We start from the raw sequence: 10690 nt of genomic DNA on the forward strand, positions 1-10690 counted from the left end.
AGACTGTCCAGACTTAGGAAGCAGAGGGTGTGTCGGTGAGGGGTGGAGGGGGGTAGATACATCGACAGATATGTAATTGTTAGATGATAGATGACAGATCGTTGGTAGAATGTAGAAATGTAGATAGATGACAGAAACACATGATAAATAGGTGATGGATGATAGAGATAATAGGAAGATGATAGATGGGGCAGATGGAAGGTGATCATTAAAGAGAGGAATGGAACTGATGGAAAAAGATAAACATTTCAGCCTGGTCACATGGAAATTGCAAGGTACATGGTGATGAGGGGAACAATCTGGAAGTCAACTGAAATGCAAGGAGATCTACTGAGGAGAGATTCAACAGGCAAAGGATCAAAGGCTCAAATCAATGAAATGTCCCGGTATACTGAAGTCCTGGGAAGAAACCTAATGCACACAGCAATGTCTAGAAAACGTTGCCTGGTGCGGAGAAGCGGGCGTGGATTGCAGAGGGTGGGTTACGGCGACATTAACGATTGTGCATTGAAGATGAATCTGCAAGGCCTGGCAGAGAGGAATGGGAGAAACAGCCTCCCCAGCTTCCTGCAAGTGGACTCCAGCTAGGCACTGAGAAACACCAGCCGGGCGATCCATCACTACCGCTCAGGGGCGCTCTGCGAGGGATAACTGGGTGGAGGCAGGAAACGAGGAATTCAGCACTAGAAGCAGGAAAACTTAACCTGTGCAGACTAAGGGCTTCCATGTTTATATGACAAGTTTGTTGTCATGTGAGTTTTCTGCTTTGTTCTGTTTTTGCTGGTCTGGGACTTGAACTCTGGGCCTGGGCGCTGTCCCTCAGCTCTTCAGCTCAAGGTGAGCGCTCTACCGCCTGAGCCACAGCACCACTTCCAGTTTTCTGCTGGTTTATTGGAGATAAGAGTCTCACAGACTTTCCCGTCTGAGCTGGCTTTGAACCGTGATCCTCAGATCTCAGCCTCCTGAGCAGATAGGATGACAGGTATGAGCCGAGGGCACCCGGCTCCCAATGTACTTATTTGCAGTGAACGAAGAGGTTGGATCGTCAAGGTACGGAAGCGAATTTTAACTTGGTTCTTGTAGGGCTGAAAAAGAAGCGGGGGGTCTCCCACCACAGAGTGATTCCCAGGCTAAGTCCTTGTGACAAGACGTGATCACACGTTCTGCCCGGTGCGTGTAACGACGTGTGCTCACTTTGTAAGATGTGTCCTCGCGTCATCCGTTTGACTGGAAGCATCACTTCCCTCCACGGACGTGCTAGGATCGTGGTTTGCTATGCATGAAAAGATCCGGATCACAAGTTCTGAGTGTGTGTCATTAGTTAATGGTGACATCTTTTGGGGGAAGAGATTAATCATGCCTGGTTTTACACATTCCAAGTCTATGTCATTCCCAAAGGCTCCTGTCACACACAAAAATAGACTTAAATAAATGGGTACATGCTGTTGGCCTCAATGCAAATGTGTGCATGTAAGTCAGGGCATTCACATTTATGTTATCTGTATTGTCTAACTTGTAGGTATCAGCTAGATACACAAAACTAGGACAAGGGTTAATAAAGTATGGAGCATTATGTGGGTCTATAAAAGAACGTGAATGCCAGGTGACAGTGGCTCACGCCTTGTCATCCTAGCTGCTCGGGAGGCTGAGATCTGAGGATCACAGTGCAAAGCCAGCCTGGGCAGAAAAGGCCACGAGACCCCGATCTCCGGTGACCACCAGAAAACTGGAAGTGGCGCTGTGGTAGAGTGCTGGCCTTGAACAAAAGAGCTGAGGGACAGCGCCCAGGCCCCGAGTTCAAGTCCCGGGACTGGCAAAAAGAAAGTGAATATTCTGGATGAATTTGAGGTGATTTCCAAAATAGGGTTAGTAGAAAGGGTGAACTCCAAGATCTACAGGCGGATCTCCTGATAGAAAAAGAGAAGGACGGACTTACTAGGACAGTCTGACTGCAGGTTTGGGGAGAATATGAGCTGTCTCCAGGACCTCCCACAAGCTTTTATTCAATCACCAAGACACACGCAGCAAAACCACAGTGAAGAAGCTGTGCAGACAGCCGGGGACCAGCGGCAGGTGAGTCACAGCACCTTCGCCCGCGACGGCAAACACTTCCACACAACCCAGAAGGCACATGAGTGGAGACGCACACCCGCGGCGTACTTGGGGAACTGGATCCTTTTCCATTATGAAGAACAGACAAGTCAGTCACTCGGTCTCCTGGATGAACGGTAAGCCCAATGTTCTTAGCAAAGACTGCCTAACACAGGACCTAGTTCCATTCCGTGCACTGTCAGACCCGGTGCCACACAGAACTTGTGTGGTGAGGGGGGGTTCGTGGTCACGAGGTGGGGACCGATTACCAACTTCCACGGAATGCAGGCAAGTATCATCGATGATACACAAGTATCATCTGGATGGATTGTTGCAGGAGCAATGTCACTAAATCCATTTCTCAGGACGCAGAAGACTGTATTTTCTTTTTAATGCTAGTCCTAAGGATTGAACTCAGGCTCTGGGCGCTGTCCCTGAGCTTTTTCACTCAAGGCTGGCATTCTACCGCTTGAGCCACTTCTGGCTTTTGGGTGGTTAATTGGAGACAGGAATCTCACAGGTTGGGACTGGGAAGGTAGCTCAGTGGTAGAGCGCTTGCCTTGCATGCCTGAGGCCCTGGGTTCGATTCCTCAGCACCACATAAGCGAAAAAGATAAAAGCCGGAAGTGGCGCTGTGGCTCAAGTGGTAGAGCGCTAGCCTTGAGCTGAAGAGCTGAGGGACAGCACCCAGGCCCAGAGTTCAGGCCCCACGACCAGACCCCCCCCGCAAAAAAAAAAAAGAAAAAGAAAGAAAGAAACAAGGAATCTCACAGGTTTTCTGAGCGGGGCTGGCTCTGCACCCTGATCCTCCTATCTCAGCCTCCTGAGTAGCTGGGATGACGGGCGGGAGCCACCAACACCTGGCTGAGAAAACTCTGGTCTTCACCAGGAAATATTTTCTCATTTCAGTGTATGCTGAAACTAGAATTAAAAAAAAAAAAAAAAAAAAAAAGAAAGAAAGAAAAAGTGTCACCCATGGAGGCTGAGTTATAAAATGAAGCTAAATGTTTTCTGAGTAAAATTGTCTACCAGCCCGTGAAATGGATTATGCAAATTGGGAGGTCTGGCGCGGGGTTTTAATTATTCCTGCTCATATTCAGGTGTCTGAGAGGCTTCCTGAAGGGCGAGTTTTTTGTTTGCTTTTTGCCAGTCCTGGGGCTTGACCTCAGGGCCTGGGCACTGTCCCCCTGAGCTTCTATTGCTCAAGGCTAGCGCTCTACCCCTTGGGCCACAGCACCACTTCTGGCTTTTTCTGTGTATGTCATACTGAGGAATCGAACCCAGGGCTTCGTGCATGCTAGGCCAGCACTCGACCACTGAGCCACCTTCCCAGCCCATGAAGGGTGAGCTTGTGAGTCTCGGGAGTGTGCAGTAGCTAGGGAGATGAACGCGGCCTTGGGGAGCAGGGCTCTGCCTCTGTACACACAGCTACGAGTCTCCCGGGCGTCGTGGTGCACGAACTTACGCTTCCTGTCAGCCCTAGGTCCCGCAAGCTGTGTGTCCTCTCTAGCTTGCGCTCACTCGGCGTCGTGACTCAGATCCTATGGGAAGGACATCCGTAGTTTGTCGCCCTTTATTCCCTCTTTTGTTTTTCTTTCAGCCGGGCCACGCTGATTTTATTTATTATACCTCCACCTGTTGGTAAGATACGATATTGTTTCTGACTTGGGACTCTGGCTGAGCAAACAGCTACGAACTTCCCAAAAAGATGACAAAGAAAAAAAGGAGAAGCAAAGGGAAGGAAGTAGGGGGTACAGGAGGAAATAAATTGCTCACCGGGAAAATTATTACAAGAATTTTATATTATTGAAGATCTGTAGATATATATATATATATGGGTATATATAATGTATATCATATATATGTATGCATTATATTTATATGTACATATAATATACACATATCTATATACACATATATATGTATTATGTATGTTACATGCTATGCATATCTTATTAGCTCTACTAATATATATCATAGTATTAGATCTAATAGTATATATATATCGTGTCATATATAGTATCTATACTCTGGGGTTTCGCTGGCCGTGTAGAATGAGTTTCCTGAGGCTTGAGAAGGAAGGTGTGAATGGTGAGGGACAGGACAAAGGAGGAGCCTGTTCTAACCCACAGGAAGGCGCCCGAGGTGACCGTGGGTGTGGGGACGGCCCGGGGCCCGCGCGGGCTGCACAGCCTTCTAAGGCTCCGTGCTCTGCTTCAGGAAACCCCCGCGTAGTGACAGGCAGCTGTGGGGTTGGGAAATGCTGGGGTGAAAGACGTAGCTATGGGAGTCATTTCGTGAGATTTCCAACACAAGAGGGAAGGATTCAGACAGAGAAAAAAGAAAGGCAGACAGACAGACAGACAAAGAATTGTAGAAGTCTGTCCACACCTAGCTCTCGTTCCTGCAGCTACCAACCGGCTGTCACGCGAGCCTCAGCTCTCTCCTCCACTCTTTGCCCTTAGATTTTCTTCCCCTCCACCTCCCTGTAAGATTGGCATCGTCTCTGGGGAGTGGAATTGTCAGAGTGGATCGTGTCTCGTTGTGCTATGCATTGCTATCAAATGCATCTCCAATCACGCTGCCCGAAGCGGCGTGTACCACTGGTCACTTTTGTAGAGCAAAAGGAAACACGGCGCTGTAATGAGTGGACCATCACATACACACGCGATACTTGGCATGCATGTAAATGATTCACGAATATGATGATCGTGAAGTTCACAGTTTCAAATTCACAGTTATTTTTAAACAAAGGTCAGATGATATGAAGTATAACAGGAAGGCCAAGTTTAATCTGATGCTGTTAGGGTATCTTGTAATTTAAAGACATCAAGTCATCACGCTATCTTTCCATACAGGTTATATCTCTGGAGTAATAACATGGCGAATTGTATTTCCTCTACGTCAGGTTTTCCCTATGTCTGTTGGGATTTTACACACATCATCCTATTATATAGTCTAGGTATTAAATCAATAAAACTGTGATTATTAACCTGCTCTTTACAAGACCTAGTTTAATGTGTCAATCTGTTGGAAAACTAGCAGGCAGCATGTATCTTCTTGAAGCAATATGCATTATCATCATAGATCAGAAACCTGCAGAGGTTTACCTTTGGAACCAACCAAGTTAACGATGCATCTACTAATGCACACACACACACACACACACACACACACGCGCACACACACGTCAACGATACATCTACTAACGCACACACATACACACACAAGTCAACGATGCATCTACTAACACGCACACACACACACGCACACACACACACATACCCTGATGCACAGCTATTGCACTAGTCAGTAAGCAAAGGGGCTGAGGACAGGTAACAGTCACAATTACAAACCCAAGTATCTTAGATAACACCACCATAATACAGTAGGTCACTTGTTCCTTATCTCAGTAAATTAGTGTCATTAAAACTTTGTCCGGTCACCTCCGCAAGCTGTCGGTCTGACATTTCACAGACAAAGTCACACAGCAAACATCAAAGTGAACCCTTGCCCTCCCACTCTGGAAGGTGGCTCATTCAGTGTCTCCATTGGCGTTTTAGAACCGGCGCCACCCAAACGACCTTGGCAGTCAAGGTCATCCGATTTTAAGGACAACAGAGAATATGGTTGGCGTCTGAAGTAATTACACACACAACACACATACACACATCTCTGCATTAAGTTTCCTGACTTTCCTGAGTTCTTATTCATCATACTTCTTCCCAGCGGTCCCCAGACAAGAACCCCCAGTCCTCACCACCTCTGAGTTAAGCAGCAAAACACTAGACTGGAAGTGCGACTCAAGGGGTAGAGCACCAACTGATCAAGCCAGACCACCGAGAGTCCAAGGCCCTAAGTTCAAGCCCTGGCACCGCCCCGGAAAGCAACAATCGTATTGAAGCCCACAGTGGAGGTTTAACAGCACCAGCCCCGACCTGAGCAGCCCTTACTCATCGCCGCTGGGTGCTGTTCTCTACCGCCCTCTGGTTGCTTGGAGCAGATCCTTGACTAGTTTCCGTGATAAGCCTTTGTGTTTTTGTACGTTCTCTTCTGTGTGCGGCGGTACAGGGAGAGATGATTGTGACGTTTCCATGCAAGCATAAAATACAAAACATAGCCCGAGCGAGCTCACCCACTCCATCTCTCCCCTCGTCCTCCCTTCCCATCTTCAAACAATTTCAACAGGGTTCCTGATCGATCCCTCTATTTCATTATGAATTAAAGACATTCTCTTTAACAAATGTTCCCAGGTATCCCTCCATGATCAATTACCAGACAGCAAAAGAAGACAAGCATCCAGAATGCATCTGTACGTTTCAAAATTGACGGGAGAAAGGGTAGTGAATACACTTACCTTACGGGCATGACAAATGCTTAAAGAGATGGCCGCGTTCCTTGGCTTGATTGCATATTCCCCCTGATATCTGGGTGAATCAGAGCGGGTCCTTGTACCGATGTCTGTGTACCGATACTATACGTCACCCCCCCAAAAAAAAAGAGTTAAGTCTTGGATAAGCAAATTTTCGCAAATATTTTCTCAATATTTTCTCTGACACTAGTGGATACAACATTGGAAACAACATGATGGTTTGCGGGACACCTTTAGAGATCGTCCGTCAGCAAGCCAGGCGAAGAAAGGACTTGCTTATTATTATTTATTATTGATCAACGAATCTCTCCCGCACACGGTGTCCCGGGTCTCCCTCGGGCTCTGCAGATGGATCTGCAGACTCGCATCGCAGCGCCTACTGTGAGTGGGTAGCTGGCTATGTGGGGTTGAGGCAGGGCCGAGCCTGGGATCAGCTCTGGAGTCCTGGCTGCCAACGAAGCAGCGTATGGAGATATTGCTGTCCCCGAACACCAGTGGTGGTTCTAGGAGAGCAAAGATCCCACCATGCGACCTCTCGCAGAGTCTGGTGTAGCTCCGCGGATGCACTTGTAACCACTGGCACACCGCCCCAGGTGTTCACCTCTAGATCTGTCAGCACATTGGAAGGCCACCAAAACCAACCCCTGGAAATGGGTCCAAGCAAAGGGAAGACGGTCTCCGTGGAGCAGGGTAGACCAATCAAAGGGAAGGGGAGGGCGGAATTTGGCCAAGAATTCATCCTCTGTACCACCAGATTAAGAAAAGGGAAGGGATGGGGCGGAAGGGGTCAGAGTGTACAACTGGGGAAGATATTGACCTAGACGCATTGTATTCGTCAACTGCTTTGTGAGGTGCCAACGTCTTGGTGCAGCAACTTATATTTTAAAAAAAATTCTTTTCATACACTATTGTTGTGTTCCTGCTCTTAAACTTTAAACCCTGCCTCATCTCAACAAATTCAGACCCTGTCTGCCGTTTCTTTCCCATATACATTGGCACTGTTCTCATCTTAAGGACATGGATTGCCGGTTGTGTCCTCTGAGCATGGACGGGTGACTGTCCTGGGCTTCCCTCCAGCCCTGGGTTCGTTTCTCCCCTGGTTACTAAAATTGCCTTTCACCATCGCCATGATTACCATCCTCTCAGTCAGCAAGTTTTCTAATCAACATATTAAGTATCCATTGACCTGCCAGAGACACGCAATACAAATGCAAATTCTATTTATGCATACCCTGAGGGGGGGATGGGGGACAGTGTCTCGTTCACTTGTCATCAATAAAACCCAAGACCGGCTTCAAAGAATCACCACATGGCTGACCCAGCTGCTGACACCTTAAAGAATCTCATTCATTTCCTCCTAAATCACATCCTCACCCATCGCCCACCTTCCTCCACCCCCACCCCAGGTACTGCGGCCGCCAATTCCTGTTAGAATCATTGCAGTCAACAAAACAACAAAAAAACATCAGAAGTGATGAGAAAAATCCAGCAGCCCTAATTAAAGATTATTAAGAGACCTAGACAGATACACATTCCCTTTGGTGGATGAACCCAGAGGGATGCTGGACTTCAGACAGCTCTCCCAAGGGACGTGCTAACCAGCCCGGTGACACTGGACACCATTTCCTCGTCTGACACGGCACAGCATGACACATCTCAACAGAGCCGCACGCCATTGGTTCAAGGACACTGTGCATCCTGGTCCTTCCTCAGCCAAAGCAAGCTCAATGCCGGCTGTCCCCAGAAGCAGCACACACTGCAGATGGGGAGGCGTGCTTCTAAAATGTTGACTAGTGCTCGCTTTTCCACTGTTAGGTAAACCGTACCCAAAGGTCCACTTATCCCCTTACCTGGATGGCCAATTTTGGACCCTGAAATCACCTCACTGCCATTCAATCCTGCTCTGTGTCAGACTCGCTTGGAGAAGGGGTGTGATTTCTGGGTCAACCGATCTCGTGCAACCAATTCTATTTTCTTTTTTAAGTACCAAGATGGAGGAAAATAACTTTTGAGACACTGTTTGAGACTCACATTCAGGATTAAATTGAGCAATTTCAACCCACTGCGTGTTGTGTTGTTTTTTTTTTTTAAGGAGTATATGATTAAATTGAGCAATTTCAACCCACTGTTTTTTTTTAAAGGACTACGTAATGCAAAAATTATGCACAGAGAGAATAATAAAAGCTGTGACTGAGGAGATTAAAAGTTAAACAAACCTGCAGAAATCACAGCGTGGCAGCAAATTCCAGATGGCTTCAAAATCCCCCGGGTCCTTGCAAAGCTCAGAAAGGGCAAGTTGCCTGTCATCCACCATCTGTGAAGACCTACAAAGGGAGAGAGAAATGTTTCTGAAAACACAACAACTTCAGAAAATGGTTCCTCTGAACTCCAAGTGGGAACGGGAATTGGGTCATGAGCCAGCCGCCCAAGAGAACCTTCACAGAGATCAGAAGAGAGGGACCACATTTTCTTGATCCACTCATCCCCTGAGTCTGATTCCAGCTCTTGGCGGCAATGAACATGGTTGTCCAGGTGGCTTTGCTGCATCTTAGCTTGTAACCTTTGGTTAAATGGCCGAGTGGTACTTCTGGACCATAGGATGGTTTGCATTTAGTTGGGTTTTTGGGTTTTTTTTTTTTTTTAGTCCAACAAATGATAGGTGGATCAGTATGCATTGCAGTCATAAACAGATTTGCTGAATGGTAACATCTTTGCACAACGGCTCACTGACTCATCGACTGGCAAACCCTTTGCATAAAAATATAATTAAAACAACAAGAATTGTAAAGGTGTCATGATTCCAGCAGGCCTGGTACGTGGGAAGCATGGTAACATGTGTCCCTGTTAGTTTGTCTTCCTTTTCATGGAAATGGCCATTTGCGTGTGCTGCAAAAATTCTCAAAGATTACTCAGCATGTGCTTTGTCTCTCAAGTGCCACTCTAGTGGAGACGAGACGGGAATGGATGCAATGTGTGTCAAATAGTTCTTTGGTGTTTGGGGAGAGCGAAAGTTTACCACATGATGGGGCTGTCTGTCCTGTGGCACGTCCGGACACACACGTATGAGGCGTGTTTTGATGAATTCACCCCTGTACCACATGCCTGTCCCTCCACCTTCTCCTCCCCTTCATTACCAGCAGTGTTTGGTGGAACTCATGACTGCATAAAATAATTCATTATAACCGAATACATCTAGTAACAAAATACTCAAAGTATAGAACTAGCCAGATGTACACACAAAAACACATAGGCATGTTGTACAAGCTTAGGAGCCAAGTGTCAAGTGGACAGTGTATTGCAAAGGGGGTTTAGAGTCTTTGAGGTACAGTTTTTAAACAGAAATAGAAAAGATGCATTGTGGGTTTTGCATATTTTTGCATATGTTTATAATATATGTGTGTGAATGGTGCTGGTGCTGGGACTTGAACTCAGGGCCTGAGCACTGAGCCTTTTAACTCAAGGCTAGTGCTCTACCACTTGAGCCACAGCTCAACTTCTAGCTTTTTGGTGGTTCATCGGAGATAAGAGTCTCACGGACTTTGCTACCTGGGGTGGCTTTGAACTTCAGATCTCAGTCTCCTGAGTAGCTAGGATTACCGGCTTCCAAAAAAAGAAAAGCTTATATTGACTTATCCTATGCCACCATCAAATTCATTCTCCCTTTTCCTGAACCATGATTTTCATAGCTTTCTCCCCAGCTTTCGGCTCCCAACGTCACCTGCATTCCTTGCTAGTGACCTTGCTTAGAATTTCCCAGACATAAAAGCATCAGTGTGTGATCTTTGCACTGGGTCACAGCTGCTAGGTGCACACATACGTCTCCTCTGGAATTAGACAGGGAAGATAATTGGCCCTGACGTTATTTAGGATAAACCTGACACGTTTTTTAATGGATTCTATCTCCCGTAACTCACGGGGGAACTCAACCTTTGCAATTATCTATCTTTTCTCTTTCCAATTAATTTTTTTTTCTCTCACCAGCTCTCTAACGTACTGCTCAGCTTCCCTCTTAGATACAATAAACTAAAATTATCATCACCGTCCCTCGAACCCTGTGCTGTATTGCCACTCCTCAGAGAGAGGGAAAAATAAACCAAAACCAAACACCACTTTGATGCTCAATAGTCTCTCCTGACACTGAACTCCATCAGGTCTAAACAAGTTACGCGTTTGGAATCCAACCACATCTCACCCCCTCTCTTATTCTCTGCTGACACCAGAGGCCAA

This window comes from Dipodomys merriami, unplaced genomic scaffold, assembly GCF_024711535.1.
Source record: "Dipodomys merriami isolate MVZ:Mamm:240054 unplaced genomic scaffold, mDipMer1.0.p SCAF_68, whole genome shotgun sequence".
Lineage (NCBI taxonomy): Eukaryota > Metazoa > Chordata > Mammalia > Rodentia > Heteromyidae > Dipodomys > Dipodomys merriami.